General features: G+C 37.6%; 1 protein-coding gene across 1 annotated transcript in view; it reads right to left on the bottom strand.

The window, feature by feature from the left end:
• LOC143386394 (uncharacterized) overlaps positions 1–17067 on the bottom strand; it is a 145316-nt gene that overhangs the window by 43860 nt on the left and 84389 nt on the right.

Here is a 17067-nt window from a genome sequence, read left to right on the forward strand (position 1 = left end):
TTGATGCAGGGTCTCACTAAGTTGCCCACTGTGGTCTTAAACTTCCAATGCTCTTGCTTCAGCATCTTAAGTCACTGGAATCATGGGTATGTGTGACTGTGCCTGGTTCCATTGATTTTACTTATTTTTGTTTGCTTTGTTTTCATATTGCTGGGGATGGAACCCAGGCCTGAAACATTCTAGGTAAGGAAGGGATCTACCACAGAACCACATCCCCAGAGCAGAGTAGCCCACTTGCCTAGAAAGAAGATGGACTTGAGATTTAGCTCATCTTCAGTTTGAATTCTACTTTAGGCTCTGTGATGTACTAGTTATCCCACAGTCTTATTCTCCCTCAATTTCCTAAAAAGTAAGGATTAAAATGAGTATCTCCCTGGATACTACCAGGATGCTTAATGGAGAATCTATGTAAAACATCTGAAGAGTTTTTAGCACAAGCAACAGCTCCATAATTGGTAGCTATTGTAATCAATATTATTGCTTTTTATCAACTAAGAGTATTTCAATTAATAAATTAGTAGTATTGTAGTGATTTTTAAAAATATATTTTAAAAACTATGTATTTCAATGAGTCAAAGATGATTTTTTTCTTATCATTTTAACAACACTGACAATGGAATCCCACTAATAATTCAGGCTGCATTACAACTATAATTGGCAACATTTAATTTTTTCTTCATAAACAAAATAAAGAACCATCATTATTCATGGTGCCTTACCTTAAGTGAAATGTGAGACAAACAATAGATTTATGGAAGTTCTCATGACATGGATGGCATTTAAATTCAGTTTTAAAAGTATGAAAGGTAAAGTAGGCTGAATAACAACAGTAAAAGGCCAAACCAAAAGTAAACTTAATGCCAAAGAAAAAAGAACACAAATGAATTAGTATGGTTAAATTAATTCAGTATTTATATATATGGGATTTATATATGAATCAGGTATTTTCAATGTTCAGTATTTAATACTGTCTTAATTTTTCACAAGGGACGTTTACAATTTCTTACCTCCATGAATGCATGATTGAAAAGGAGGAAGAACTGTTTCATTTGAAATTGAGTCCTATCACTTCAGTTTTAATTAACTGGTAACACCTAGAAAGTTTTTATGTAAGAGTTCTCTGAGATAGTAGAATACGTCAAATACAAAATAAGTAGCTGTGCATTTCTTGCGCATTAAAAACATATTCATTTTATAAGTACAAATGACTAGAATTAAAGAATAATTCTTTAATGCTTTACTTTATAAAAGTTGAGAAGTTTAGTATTTTTATGTGAAACTTTTATAAAGTAAAGCACTACTTTTTCAGTAGTAATAATCTTTTATACTTGCTCTCTTCTATTCTCACCAAAACAAAATTATTAACTTATAATTACATATTTAAAGTAAAATATACATATATGAGAAATGTATGTGTAGTAATATCTACAATAGATGAAATGCACTATAGGATATCTATATAGAAATGTACTAGAAGAAAATATAAATGCTTTCTTCATGTTGGCAAAGGTGTTCAAAGAAATAATGAATTTGAAAGAAGACTTCTTTTTTTCCTACCTCTCTTTTTAAAATTTATTATGTTGATGATGATGACAATGTTATTGTTGTTGTTTTGCTGGGGATTGCACCCTTACCCTTTGCTTTGCCATGCAAAGAGTGCTCTAACACTGAGCTACATTTCCAACGTTGGAATTCTAATTTAAATCAGATAAAATACTCTAATTTTACAGATGCTCAAGTGATAGTGACATATGAACATAGAAAAAATATTTATGTCCTTGGCAATAGAAGGAATTTAAGTCTAACAAATGAAATAAATTTCTCAGCTACAATATTTTGAAGATGAAGAGTAGTGGTATTGGGCTGTTGATTATGACTTGAGCTGTTTATTGCTCCTCAAATAGATGATTTAATTATAACTTCTGTGCCACATTTAAAACTGTGCATGCCACTACCTACCAATTCCATTTTACTCTTCTTCCAGATATTTGAGTATTCTTTTTATCCTGTTCCAGTCACTTATCTTTTGGTCATTGGCAAACAAGTAATTTGTGAAAGTTAATAATGTATTTTGATACACAGAATGGCAAGTCTTTGTTCATTGCAAACATTTTCTTAGTGTCATCATGACCCTAAATGACTGTGTGTGGAACTAAAAAATGTACTGATATTTTGTTTTTTGTAAAATTGATAACCACAGAGAGCACTCACATTTGGGGTCAATGAGTATTCTATTGCACAAACCACAAGCAGGGCCTACCTTTGATACTCTTAGTCCCTTCAGAACAGAGTAGGGCAAGCTACATTAGAGGAGCAGCAGGCAGCTCTGTACAGACTAGGCATCCTTTGTGTGCTCCTCCCTTGGCCCTGGTGACTGAGAGCCTGCACTGCCTAGATGCTCTCAACTAATGCTCTACTCTCCATGCTTGAACAGATACACAGTAATGGATAACTACAGGAAAGAATACTGGAACAGTGGAATTAGCAATTTTGGAATTTTGTGCAAGAATCTTTTGGCAGATGCTTTTTTACTTTAGTCTAAAGTGATAACAAAATTGAAATAGCATGCTGTGTTTGTTGTTTTGGAAAATGTGAAAGCTGCCAGTGAACTCTAGTGTCCTCTGTGGAAAGGTAGTTAAAGGTAGTTAACTTCACTAACTGAAGTTAATGAAGTATTTGCAGAAAATTCAGGGCTTGTCAACACTGTTGTTATGAAAATGGTTTGGTGATCAAGATGACACCGAGTTATCCCAGGATTTTGATAAATTAGTGAGTGAAGCATGTGAGAAATAAGTAAAATCTTATTTTTAGAGGTGGAAGACACACCCCTAAATATCCTAGTGTGAAGGAATTTTAAAAATTAAAAAAGAAGAAAGAACATGGAGCCATCTTCCCAATTTAGAGTTCTTGTGAGGCTCTCAGGACACAACATTTTTCAATGCTTTTGAAAATGTGTACATTAAAAGATGTTGTGTGTATTTATTTTTTTTTTAAATCAGTGACCTTATAGGGAAATGTTAAGTGTCTGGGAAACCAGTTAAAAATTTGGTTTTGCTTAGCTGACCATTAGATGTCCTGGGTATGGAACTTCCAAGGTTGCAGGTCCTGGATATTGAGGACTCCACAGGATATTAAAGTCAAGTATTCTGGTGAAAGGAGACCTGGTATCCTTTCTGGTCTGCTCCTACTGGCACAGCCTGGATGGTGCAGGCTTCAATTCCATCAGCCCATTGGTCCCTTACCCCTCAGTCCCTGGCCTCCCAGACCCTATTACCTATTTTTATGATCGGTGCTATCAATATGACATCCACGTCCCAGATAACGTTTAATTCTTCCCAGCTCACAATTTTTGGCAGCCTGGTGGATCTTCCCAAGAGGGTTATATCCGAAAAACTTGACTCCCAGGCTTATATAAACAAACTTTCTTCAGGCTCTATCCATCCTAAAGACAATTAGGTAACAACCTCTGCCAAGTGGCCTACAAAAGCACCTCTTCCATTAGCTATCTGCCAACCAACTGGCAAAATAGTCGTTGCCAGGTGACAATAATAAACACAAGTGCACATTCCGCAATCTGCATGGCCCTAGGTGATTGGCTCCTGGATGGCCCGCCCCCTGTACTGTGACCAGCGCCTGGCTATTCTGTACAGACCCCATCAAGAACCGGGTGGGACTCCCCTGAGACCACCCAATACCCATACAGTGAGTGAGATGACCCACCAGAATCAGGTGGGCCTCAATGGCGGGCAGGTGAGAACCCCCCACACCCAGACCTGGGTGGGCAGGACTCATCCTCTCTGCCATTGCACAGCTGCCTATGTCCAGAGCAGGAAACAAATACTGCACTCTTCCTATTACTTTATTCAGTAAATGGCAGAAAAGGAGATCCCTGACTTAAGATGTCCATTAAAAAAAATCTGGAAAAATTCAGGAATGCATTTAATTTAAAGCAACAGATTAGAAGAAAACAACAGAATAACTGCACCAAAAGCAATTTTAGTGTCACTCTTCTGCATCATCCAGTCCCTGACATAGCTCTGCTCAACACAAAGAGGGAGTAAGCAGCCCACAAGTTCCACTCAAAAGCCAAAGGAGAATAGTGTGACAACCATCACCCTAGGTTTTCCAGTGTAGTACCAAAATGTCCTGATTCAGTTTCTCCCAACCCAGATTACTGAGAAGAACAGATGAGCTATTTGGAGATGACCTGAAACAAAGAAGAAGTGGTGCAACACATGGATCAACTTGCAGCAGAAGAAATCATGGTCCCCAGTGGCTACTCTGCCCAGAACCCCCACAACCTCTGCACTGTCTCCTTCTGTAAACAACTCTAGCCTTCATTTCTGGCATTCCCTTAGGGTTTGCCATTACATACCTCAGGTGCTTGCTCCAAACAGACTGCAGTAGTTTTTGCCACTGAGGAAACCAACAGCCACAGAGGAACCCTGCATCTTTCCCTACTACAAAAAGCCTCTAAGGTGTTTGCATTCACAGTCTCCAAGCACCTGTACCACTACCTCTAGATTCTGCCTACCCAAGGTAACCTCACCTATAGTTGCCACAAATCCAGACCCAAGGTCCCCAAACAGCCTTTTCCTGTGCATGAGAACATGAAGACTGAAGCCCATACTGGAGGCACAATCCCATGTGATGGGTGTACACCTGCAGCCATATCCATGCACCCTGCCAGATGTTGGACTGGCAGTTGCACATGCACAATACCACTTCCAACACCTGTCATGAGCCACTGCTCACCATATTTAGCAGCCTCTGAAGTTACATACACATGTGTCACCAGCTCTGTTTCATGGTGATATTAACATATGTAAGCAGCCAGATTCCCATTAACCATCACCACCACCATGTAGCTTTGCATGAAGAGAGTTGTTCTGTGCCACTGCACACGTTTTTCCTCAGCTCCACTCACACAAAAAATAGTGCATGTTTACAGCCATCCTCAACACCTCCATGTCCCTTCCACCATACTTATAATTCACAGCTGAGGTTTCTAGTTTTATGCATTCATGATTAGGCCCCAGAGCTGTAGATACACAGCAGCCAGGCAAAACTCTGCTTTTGGTCTTTCCCTGAAGTCCTGTGTGTCTACAATCAGATCTGATCCTACAGTCCTCTGCTTTAACAAACTAGGTCCACCTCATAGGCACTCTTTGCCAGCCCTGGCTTCTGTCCTTGGTCCTAGCTTTTCCTTACTACTTCTCTGCCCACAGGTAGCCTCTCTACATTGCACATGCCTGCAGCTGACACTGTACCAAAGTGTGCACACTGCCTGGCCCATATGTCTTTCACCTTTTCTAGTCTTCTCTGCATGGATCTAGAGGCATTATCTATGACCCAGCTAGTCCTCATAGCAACTCTAGATTTCCCATAGCTCTAGCCACCAATAACCATGAAGATTCTCATGTTACCAAAAGTTGTGCCTACTAAAAGAGAAGCAATGCATCCTTCAACCTTAGATAACAAAGATGTTGCTCCATGCCACTAGACCAGTGCTATACTAGGTCAGCATGTCCTCCCATACTGTTCCGCAGGAAAAAGCTTTCCCATCCTGAAATAAGTCCTTAAGTCTGGAAGAAGTAATGGTTTCTTCAAATGTGCATGCACCTTTTCAAGCTACTAGGGTCAAGAAGAATCAGAGAAACTTGATAATAAAAGGATCATGAAAAGTCTTCATTAAATGAATGGTCCAACAAAATTAGAGACCTTGATATAATGAAAATGGGAGAATAACATAACAGTTGGGTTAAAACAAAATCAGTTCAATGAAGCAAGTTTATACCAGGAGCCAACCAATGACACCCATCCTGATTCAGGCACAGATGACTTCCTATTCCTCTTAGAATAAAGTTCAAAATACTCACCATAGTCCACACTCCCCATGGCCAGGCAGTGATCTTCATAATCCTTTGTACACTCCCTTGATCTTGTTCCCTCCCCTCAGGGCCTGTGGCATTATTTCATATCCCTGCACTTAATCCAATGCCTCTGGTAGCACCTTGCTTCCATTTTTCCTGTTATCACAGGATAATGAAGCCCTCACTCAGAAGCAAGCCACCCTTGGAACCGTGAGCACTGAATGCCTAGTTTGTGTCCTTTACAGGGCCTCCTTTATTGTATTTAATGTACTTTATTTGTTTTACCCCTAAAATACTAACTGAAACGAAGGAGACTGGACATACTATCTTGGACACTGTTCTAACCTACATAACTGACTTGCACTTTAGCTTCCAGGACTCAGTCAAATTTGCAAAATGAGTGACTAGATGCATGGAGACACTCATGGACTCTCTGCTTCTCTAGGCTTTCAGGTCAGGACCTCCACATATGGCCCACACAAACCAGTATCCCTCAATCTCCCTTGATAAGCTTTTTCATTGGCAAGAATAATTTTGGTAAGTCATTTTTAAAGAGATAAGCACCATACTCAGGTTCTCATACATGCTAAATCACTCTACCACTAAGCCATATACCCAACACCTGGGTAAATGCTTTTAAACAAAACAAGATTACTATAAAATGGTCTGGTGTTGAGGGGGGTTTGAGGTGACAATTGGAGGGAGCCACATATGGAACACAGAGTTTTTGTGGCAGATGAAAGGCCTTGTGAGGACCACACTGCATACTCTTTGCACTGCTGAGGTTTGGGGAAACCTTTCTGTACCATGCCCACCCAAAAAGAAAAACCTGCCAGCCTAGCTTCTTCAGAACTAAAGAGAAAACATTAATAAGATAGACTGAATAGACATCTATGGACTATTTAATCTATCAACAATAAATTCATTTGCTTCTCCATCAAACAATGACCATTCTTTGAAATAGTTCATATTGCCAGGCGTGGTGGAGCACACCTGTAATCCCAGCTGCTCAGGAATCTAAGACAGAAGGATTGCAAGTTCCAAGCCAGCCTCAGCAAACAAAAGGTGCTAAGCAATCCAGTGAGATCCTGTATCTAAATAAGGCTGAGTATGTGGCTCAATTGTCAAGTGCCTCTGAGTTCAATCCCTTGAACCAAAAAGAATCATATTTTTGAGTACAAGGTAAATGCAAGAAATAGAGATAACTTCTTGCACCCTATCAGATCATAAATGAAAGAAATAACAAGTTAATGACAAGAAACAAACTTTTTAATGTGTGGAGGTTAAAATATACAACTCTGGATTAGGATTGGATCACAGATACAATCAGGGGAGCAAAAATTTCAGAAATAAATGGGAACAGGGATACAATACATCAAAATTCATTGGGTTATTAACATCCATATGTAACTTATGTACCTATATATCAATGGCAAAGGAACTGAAAGAGAAATTAGAAAAATATCCCATTCACAATAGCCTCAGAAAACAATAGAATACTTTGGAATATATATAAGAAAAGGTATGAAATATTTCTACAATGAAAACTACAGAATACTGAAGAAAGAAATTAAAGACCCTTGAAGATGGACAGATCTTCCATGCCCTAATTCTGCCTATGTTAGGCAGAATTAGCATTGTTAAATTAACCATACTGCCCAAAGTGCTATACAGATTCAATGCAATTCCTATAAAAATACCAATGAGTTCCTTTGTAGAAATAGAAAAATCACCTATAAAACTCATTTGGAAATATTAGAGAATCAGAATAGGCAAAGAAGTCATTAGCAAGAAAAGTGATGCAGGAGGCATCACAATCAGTACCAGAACCATGGTAAAAAAGAGAAGACACAGAAAAAACCCACATAAGTACAGTTATCTAATATAAAACAGCACCAAAAACAAACACTGGAGAAAAGATAGCATCTTCAACAAATGGTGCTGGGAAAACATGAAATACACATGTAGCAAAATGAAATTAAACCCCTACTTCTCACCCTGCACACAACTCAAAGTGGATCAAGGATTTAGGCATTAGAACATAGAGAACCTGCAACTAACTGAATAAAAAGTAGAAATGTAAGCTTAGGAACTTACTTTCTTAACAACACCAGTAAAGCACAAGAAGTAAAATCAAGAATCAATAAATGGGATGGAATCAAAGAAGCAGCCTTTAAACTTCTTCTCAGCTCAAGAAACAATAATATGAAGAGAAAGCCTACTGAACAGGAGAAAATCTTTACCACCTGCACCTCAGTTACAGCATTAATCTCCAGGATATATGAAGAACTCAAAAACTTTATACTACTACTACAAATAATAATAACAACAACAATAAAAATAACAACCACCCAATCAATAAATGGACTAAGGATCTGAACAGACACTGCACAGAATAAAAAAATACAATCAACAAATATATGAAAAAAATGTTCATCTTTAGTAATTATAAAAATGCAAGTCAATTCTACATTGAGATTTCATCTCCCTTCAGTCAGAATGGCAATTATCAGGAATTCAAGCAACAATGAATGTTGGGGGAAAGTAGGAAAAAAGGTTCACTTATACCTTGCTGGTGGGAACGCAAATTTTCAATTTATCATTAAAGAAAGCAGCATGGAGATTCCTCAGAAAACTTGGAATTGACCCAGTTATCCCACTTCTCAGTTCATACCCAAAGGATTTAAAGTCAGAATACTACAGTGATGCAGCCACATCAATGTTATAGCTAAACTATGAAACCTGTCTAAGTGCCTTTCAACAGATGAATGAATAAAGAAAATGTGGTATACATACACAACCAGATATTACTCAGCCTTAAATAAGAATGAAATTATGGAATTTGGTGGTAAATAAATGGAACTGGAGAATACCAAGCTTAACAAAATTAACTAATCCCAAAGAACCAAAAGCTGAATGTTTTCACTGAATTTCAGATGCTAATTGACAATAAGGGTTGGGGTTCCTAGGGATGAACGGAGGTACTGTGGATAAGGCAGAGGGGTGTGAAGGGAGGGGAAAAGGAATGGAGGTAGGAAGAATAGCAGAATGGATCTGACATAATTACCCTATGTGCATATATGACTACATGACCAGTGTGAGTCTATGTCATGCACAACCAGAAGAATGAGAAGTTATACCCCATTTATGTATGATGTGTCAAAGAGCATTCCACTGCCATGTACAACAAAATAGAATGAATAAAAAATGTTTTTAGGTGCTCAGGAAAAAAAAACACATATCAAATAACTGTAAAAGATTAAAAGGTGTATCAAAGATGAAAGCAGAATTAGAAATCACCTGATCCAATCCACCTATTTCATTAATGAAAAACCTTATTATAATACTAACATATCCCCAACCAGAAAAAATGAGAAAGGCAAATAATTATCAAAATTATGCTATATACAGAATTATAGTTCATGTGTGAAAAATACTGTGATACAGACAAGAAGAATAAAATTTTATAAGATGAAGGCAATCCTCCTACTGCAGATATTTTATGGCTTAAAATTGGCACCCACGCTTCTCAAGGAAAAAAGATGATGGGCATGGAGTCAAACTAATGGAGTTCCCTCCACAGCCATCTGTTTCCTTCTCTGGCTTAGTATCCTTCATCCTTACAGCAAGTTGTACTATTCCACCACAAGGATGAAAGATCACCCACAAGAATCATGACAAGCACACATGAGGAACACCAAAATTGTAGGTGAATGAGAAAGGAGGGCTGTGCTATTACTATCATCAATATGATGGACTAACACTAGCTTCCCTGTGTGCCTAATGCTAGGAATTCAAAAAGAAGTGAGATAATATGAAACTTTATTCAGCCATAAAATAAATGAAATTTTGTCATTTGCAGGAAAATGGGTGGAGACCATAATATTAAACAAAATAAGTCAAACTTAGAAGATCAAGGATCATATGCTCTCTCTCATATGTGCAAGCTAGAATGGAAAAAGAAATAGAAAGGTGTGGGGGATAATCTCAGGAAAATCAAAGGGAGATAATTAAAGAAAAAGACCAAGGGTTTAGAGGTATGCAGGGAGGGAAGAAGTGCTGGGAAGCAATATTGGCCAAATTATATTGTTAAATTTTGTGCATGTATAAATATATAACACAAATCCTTGTTATGTACAATTATAATGCACAAATTTTAAAAATATTGAAAAAAATAATAGCCAGTGGGAATTGATTATGTTTCAGCTTAAAAATCTACAAATATCTATAATCATTTTATGCTGCTCTGTCTCTTGGAAGCCCTATTCCATACATAAACATGTATGTATAAGTATTTCTGCATATATATATATATATATATATATATATATATATATATAAATTACTGTACTAAACATAGACATAGATAGAATAGATAGATAGATAGATAGATAGATTACAACACTCAAGCTCACAAAAGAACTCAACCTATTCATAAGCAGGGTGAGCCCCTGACCTTCTAAATGTGGACGCACTTAACTAAAGACAGCATGATTTATGCTCTTTATATAATGGCTTGTGGTTTTCTAATTCAAGTGCTTTTTGTTTGGGTCCTTTATTTAATTTAACCCCAATTCGATATCCCTACAGATATATTCATGTTGTAAAACAGAAAGGGATAGACAACCTGTCCAATATTAAAAGTAAAAAATATTAAATACCAAATAAAAATGCTATTATATATTTTCCAGCATCCAAAATAGTGCTAAATGCAAAAAATAGGTTCCAAGGAAAAACTTTCTGAATAACAAAGGAATAAGAATAAAAAAATAGAAAACTATAAAAGTAACCACACCCATATGCCTTATAAAGGCAACATAAAATGACTTACTTACATATCATAATATAGAAGTTATGATAACTTATAGTTATAGGTATTTAATTATATGAGGATTTACTCCCTGCTGAAGAGCATTTATGGTTCACGGACAGATCCTCTGTTTCTACACTAATATCAATCATTCTTCCAACCATAGGAAAGTTCATTACTGAATTCTCATTCTGAGTCATATGGTCAAGTATTAATGAGGGACAAGGGAATGCCATTCAACTGTAATTGAGATGCTCATATAGTTTTAAGAATTTCATTAAATTCATGTCACTCTATTACAATCATTTTTAAAAGAATGGTTTATAAGTATAAAGAAGAAGAAGTGATTCAAAATCTTATTTTATTATATCTACAACAGAAACATACCTTGATGTTTTTGATTCAGATACATGGTCAAATGTTTATATTTTCCATTGGGTAGAGTTATTTAATTTTCCATACAAATCCACAAAATATTTGCTTACTGTATCCTGCCAGAAAATAGATTTAGAGGTAAAAGCATCTGTTATTTAAAAACTGTGTAGTGAATATGGCTACAAAATATCAGTGGAAAACATACTTATGATTTGTCTTGTGAAAAATATCACTTAATATTAAAACAACAGTTGCAAGATAATAATTGGAACAGCTCAGTGAAATTTCCCACAGGTGGTTAACAAGTCACAATATATAAACACCAATATAGCTGAGAAGGATATGAGTTGGTTCCAAAATGCATTTATAAGTTGAAGCTTTTAATTTAAATTTTCCTTCTCTTCAAATCAAGTGGCCCAGCCTGAAGAACTCTCTAAATCATTTGAGATAAACTTATGCATATTAAATAAGAATATTTCCTGGAGGATCTAATGGATCAATTTTATAGTCTCAATCAATTTTTTCCAATTTGACTTTGAAGAGAAACTCAACATTGAAGCAAAACCGGTATAAATGAAAATGTAAATCTTACTATATAAAATTGAGATACATTAAGTTCCACTTCAAAATAGCCTTAAAACCTGGAAAAGAATAAACTGAAAAAAACAAAAGCTCAAAATTTTGATTAAAAAGTATCTCCTTCCCTCTTAATAATTATCTATTAATATGACTAATATACCATACAACAATTTTAAGAAGGAAAGTTTATTTTTACTTACAGTTTCAAAACTTTCAGTACATGGTTGGCAAACACCACTGCTTTGGGCTCAAGCTCAAATAGAAAATCTTGGCCAAAGGTGGAGAAAAACATAGAGATTCAGGCTAATGGTGTTAACCGTTTTGATAAAATAACACTAAAAGAAAATTCAAACATTAAAAATAAGATAGACATATACATACACTATACATACAGAATCCCAAAGAAAAAATATTAAGATAAAAAGCAGCTCTGAAAGACATATTATAATCAAAGGACCTAACAATGGAAATAAAGAAAAATAGTAAAACATACACACAAAAAACATTAGGTCACATTTATATAAAATTATATTTGTTTGTACAAATTTAATTTACGTTTATAAGCTTCACTTCAAACTTCTCACTTCAGACTCTAAAATCAAGGGGGTTTGGAATAAAGTATTCCAAGCTTTGAAAGTATATACTTACCAACCAAGACTGCTATGTCCAGCAAAGTTATGAATGGAACAAGGAATGACATGATCAGTGACATAATCAGACACAGAATGCAAAAGTTTGAATGTTTTATACCCTATGAAAAAGCTAGAGAGAAAAATGAAGAACAAACAGGGATCACATAAAATTAGAAAGAAGATCACACAGTGATGAGCCACCTGACTGGTTACAAAGATGTAAGAGGGTAAAGCAGCAGGTACAGGAAGAAATGTACTTTGGAATATATAAAAATGCCCTGAAATTTCTGAGAATTCTCTCGCAATGAGGAATAAGTTAAAAACAATATTTATGCCCTAAAAAACATCAGATGATTTAAGTGCCAGAGGAAAGAAACATTGCACATGTATCAACTGAGGCTATGGAGAGAGTTCATTCATAAGTTGCCAGAAGGCAGTACAGAGTGCAGTGAGTGAGTGGAGGGCTACTGGCACTCTCAGAAGAATCCCAGAACTCCTCACTTTCTTCACATCAGTCATGGTTTTCACATCTATTAGTAGATTATTGGGTTTTGAAATATCTATCCCAAGTACAATATCAATAAACATTTTGCCATCTTTGTTTTTGCTCAAATTCTGCTGTATGTCAAAGCTTCCTTCCTCAAATATCCTCAAGTACATGTTCAAAGGCTGGTTCTCCAATACAGATGCAAGTACACAGTCTGCTCTGATCAGCTACTGATGCACCAGGACCAACAACATCATGTCTTGACTAGAAAACAGTACTGCAGGAACTTCCACATCTCCAAAAAGATCTACCAAAGAGGCACACATTGATAATGGCTCATGAGCAGAATGCTGATGTCACCAGCAGCAGAGATGATGTCATGATATGCAACACTCACACACACAGTGATCACCTACCAGGGTCATCATCATAAGGCCTGTTCTTGGAAAATGGGGTGCATGGTGTTAGCCAAAGACCAATCACCAGAAAATTCACATTTTTCAAAAATACGAAGACCCCATCCATTCACAGCTTCTACTTCCTTGGTCAGAACAACTTCCTGTTCTCTCAACCCCAAACCTCAATATATGAGTAAGTCAGACTAGCATTAAGCATCTGTTTCTTTCTCTTTTTAAAAAAATTATTTTTTACTTGTAGTTGCACACAACAACTTTATTTCACTTATTTATTTTTATGTGGTGCTGAGGATCAAACCCAGGGTCTCACATGTGCAAGCCAAGTGTTCTACCGCTGAGCCACAACCCCAGCCCCTATACATCTGTTTCTTAACAACACTGATCTTAAATATTGGTCTTTCCTTTTTCTCTTTCTACTTGTGATTTTTAGAAGGTCCACTTCACGGTACTGATCAATTTCACTTGCTTCAGGCATACACCTAAGCTCCTAGAGAAGCAACTTGTGAAATGTGAGGGAGGGGCCTACACTGCAGGGTCTCTTAGAAGATCCAGACACTATTCTAGCTCCTGTGATATCTTGCTTCTTAATTGCTGGGCCTCCCTGATCCAAGCCAGCTGCCAGCATTCTTCAAGCACAAAAAGGGAAGAAGCTTTGCTCCTGGAGCTGTAGGTCTAACCAAGATAGGATCCTCCATCTTGGCATGCTGTGGTTGTCAGGGGTTGAGGGTACAAAGTGCAAAATACTGGCATTTACACCAGGACACCTGGATATTCAGCTTTTCAGTGGCAAGGTAGTTTTTAAGATGGATGAGCTTAAAACATTGAATGGGACAGAAAGCAAAGTTACTGAGTACTCAGCTTGCACAACTTGATGACAAATGTCAGTGGAAAGACACTGTTTATTGGCAAAGGTAAAATAAAATTCAAAGTACCAGAAGAGATACAAAAAGAGCTTTGGGCAAGGTAAGCTTGTTTTAAATTATAGGAGTCACTGGTATACAAAACAATAAAACCCTACCAACCAGCTATGACCTACTGACTGCGATGAAAAAGTCACAAGTTTTCAGGAGACTCCTCATTGAGGAAAAAAAGTTGCTAAATGATTTTCAGAACCCAGATTTCATATTTGCTATTTCAATATGCTTAATAACAAAAGGAAGTTTCTCTCTAACCAATGCCCACAATCAGTCACCATAAAACACTCCCTCCTCCATGTAATAACCCTACCTCACCCCCAGGTACAGGCCCTACATCCTTGAGGACACACATCCCTACAGGTGTGTGCCCCAGGTTTGGCATACTCTAACCTCTTCAAAGATTAATCAGCCAATGTCCAGACTCAAACTGCTACTCCTCAGCCAGTAGTCCCTGCACTGCCTCCCACTGCTTCCCCTCCCAGCACTCTCAGCCTAATCCCCACAAGAACCCTGTCCTGACAGGGCCCTGCATTTTACCAATTCCCCTTTCTGGAAGCTCCCACTGCCTCCCACTTTCCTGCTGCTCACTAATACCTAAACACACATCCCAGGGCTTCCAGGCATCCAAAGCCCTGTGGTGCATGTAGAAGGCAGGTGGTCCTCCCAGTAGCAATATTCAGGAGCACACTTCCCCATCATGTAGGCCACAACTAACCTCCAATTTGTGTCATTCCCCTGGAGTCAAGCAGAATCCAGATCGGGGGGCTCTCTTCCATCCTTAAGCACTGGTGATGGTGTCTGCCAAGTGGATGTTGAACCAGAGCCCACACTGCCTTTCTGCTCAACTGCAAACCAGTGCCTCCTAGCTTGCAGCAGGGTCTCCAAGTGTCTTCAATCCACTGCTTCATGGTCAGCCTCAGATTCTCTCTCCAGCATCTGCAAGATCACACTTGATTTGAGTGTGAGAACTGATGTTTCTAGGAAGTCATTTCCTTAGCATTGGAGCACCATTCTTCCCATTATACTTGGTGTCCCATCCCATCAACACAACCTGTCATACACAGAAATGGAATTTAGAGTGCAACCCTATCAGGAAATACTCTTCACAAGAAACCAGTTCACTGACTTGAGGCTCGTAAAACTTCTCCTACTCAGCAAGCAAGCCCTGAAAACTACCAGGCCAAGGATCAGAGGCAACGGTGCTGCTATTTCCATACACTTCTAATACCAACCACAATGTGTTAGTAAGCATTCAGACAACAGGGATACATTTATCAAAACTGAGCACAAACAGAATGAGCTAAAATAACCACGTTAATATATTTAACTACCACAAATATGTACAACTCTGGTACATCTAAGTTTCTACTGGTCAAAATATAAACATCATTTACAAAAGAAGTCAATCTTGACTTTTTTTTAAGTTTATATACAGAAGGAAACTGGAAGCAAGAAAGATAAGGAAAGGCAAGGCAATGTCCTCACCATTATTACAGTACTATCAGATTAAGGCTAAACTAAAACAATTCTAGATTCTTCTACCTAGAAAAGATACACACAAATCTCAATACATAGCTAATTTTTTTCTCAACATATAATGCTTTTATGTTCAGAGATATCTTGAAGGCTCATGCTGCAGCATCCTTTTTCTTTCCTACTTGAGAATGTCATGGTCTCCCTCAGGCTCAAAATACTTTTGAGTACTTAATTGCACATGCGTGAATTCTATTTGGACTCAAAGTCATCACATCACACACTTCAAAAAGGATCTACAGTTGTCTAAATGTCTGTATAGACACTGGGGACCATGTTAATAAACAACATTATCTGCTTATTGGAAAAGACCAAATAAAAGTCAAGAAAGAAGTACACAAAATGTTTCTGGCAACATTAAGTTGTGCATGGATGTGGAGATCTTTAGTATACAAAAGAGTGGACCACTACCATTCAGTTGAACTGGGTTGATCGATCAGTGAAAAAGAAAATAACCACTCCTGAGACTAATCAGGTGAAGTACAGACCTGCACTAAAAACCTGCAAGTTCTTCTTCAGAGGAAACACAACCACTGACAGCTCACGTTCTGAACCTTGACTTCAAATGACACCGCTTCCGGACACTTGTTTATGTAAGAAATCTCTCCTTTATTCCAGCCCAAGTGTGCTTCCCACACCCTGAAGCCCTCCCAGTTCCCAAGCTTGGCATGATATCACCTCTGAAAAGCTGCTGCCCCCAACAAACACCAAGACTCCACTTACTCTGCTCTGCACAGAACCCCTGAACAGGCTTCAATGGTCTCCCCTCCCCCATTTTCTTCTCACCCCAACCTTCCTCAGCAACACTGTGCTGGTCCACTGGAACTTCTTTTGACAAAGAATGAAACACCTCCCACTACCCCTGGTCACCCTAGAGCCTTCCCTACCTGCTGCTGGATGCCCTTCCAGGATGGGGTTGGGCTAGCAGGTGATGTCATCCAGGATGGTACAGAAGACTTCAGGTACCACAGTCCAGCCTCTTGGGAATGTAACCCTGCTTACATGAAGCAGAAAGTTTTTAATTCTTACTGAATTAAGATTAAATGTTATTTGTATTTACCTTGGCTCCCCATTCAGAATCTGCTAAGTTCACCTCTTGTTTTTCCATGAGCTCTTCTTGTCATTTACATCGTTCCTCTTCTATCCATAATAAAGTACATATGAAAAAAGGTGCATTTTCAGAAAAATTCAAAATCTTGTATATTTCTTTAAATTAAAAGTTTTTCTTTTAATCCATACTGTACATTTCATCATATGCTGGCCTGGTCAAGAGTTATCCTTCCATATTTAGTACTTTAGAGCTAAGTTTTTAAACAGTGTGATAACAGAAAAGGGTGGGATGGTATTCCATGTACTTGTATTTTTGTGAGTGTTTAAACATTTTAATAACAATATATTAAAAAATAAAAATAAGGACTGCTTCTGTGTAACAGTTGCCACCCTTA

Source organism: Callospermophilus lateralis, unplaced genomic scaffold, assembly GCF_048772815.1.
Source record: "Callospermophilus lateralis isolate mCalLat2 unplaced genomic scaffold, mCalLat2.hap1 Scaffold_323, whole genome shotgun sequence".
Classification (NCBI taxonomy): Eukaryota; Metazoa; Chordata; class Mammalia; order Rodentia; family Sciuridae; genus Callospermophilus; species Callospermophilus lateralis.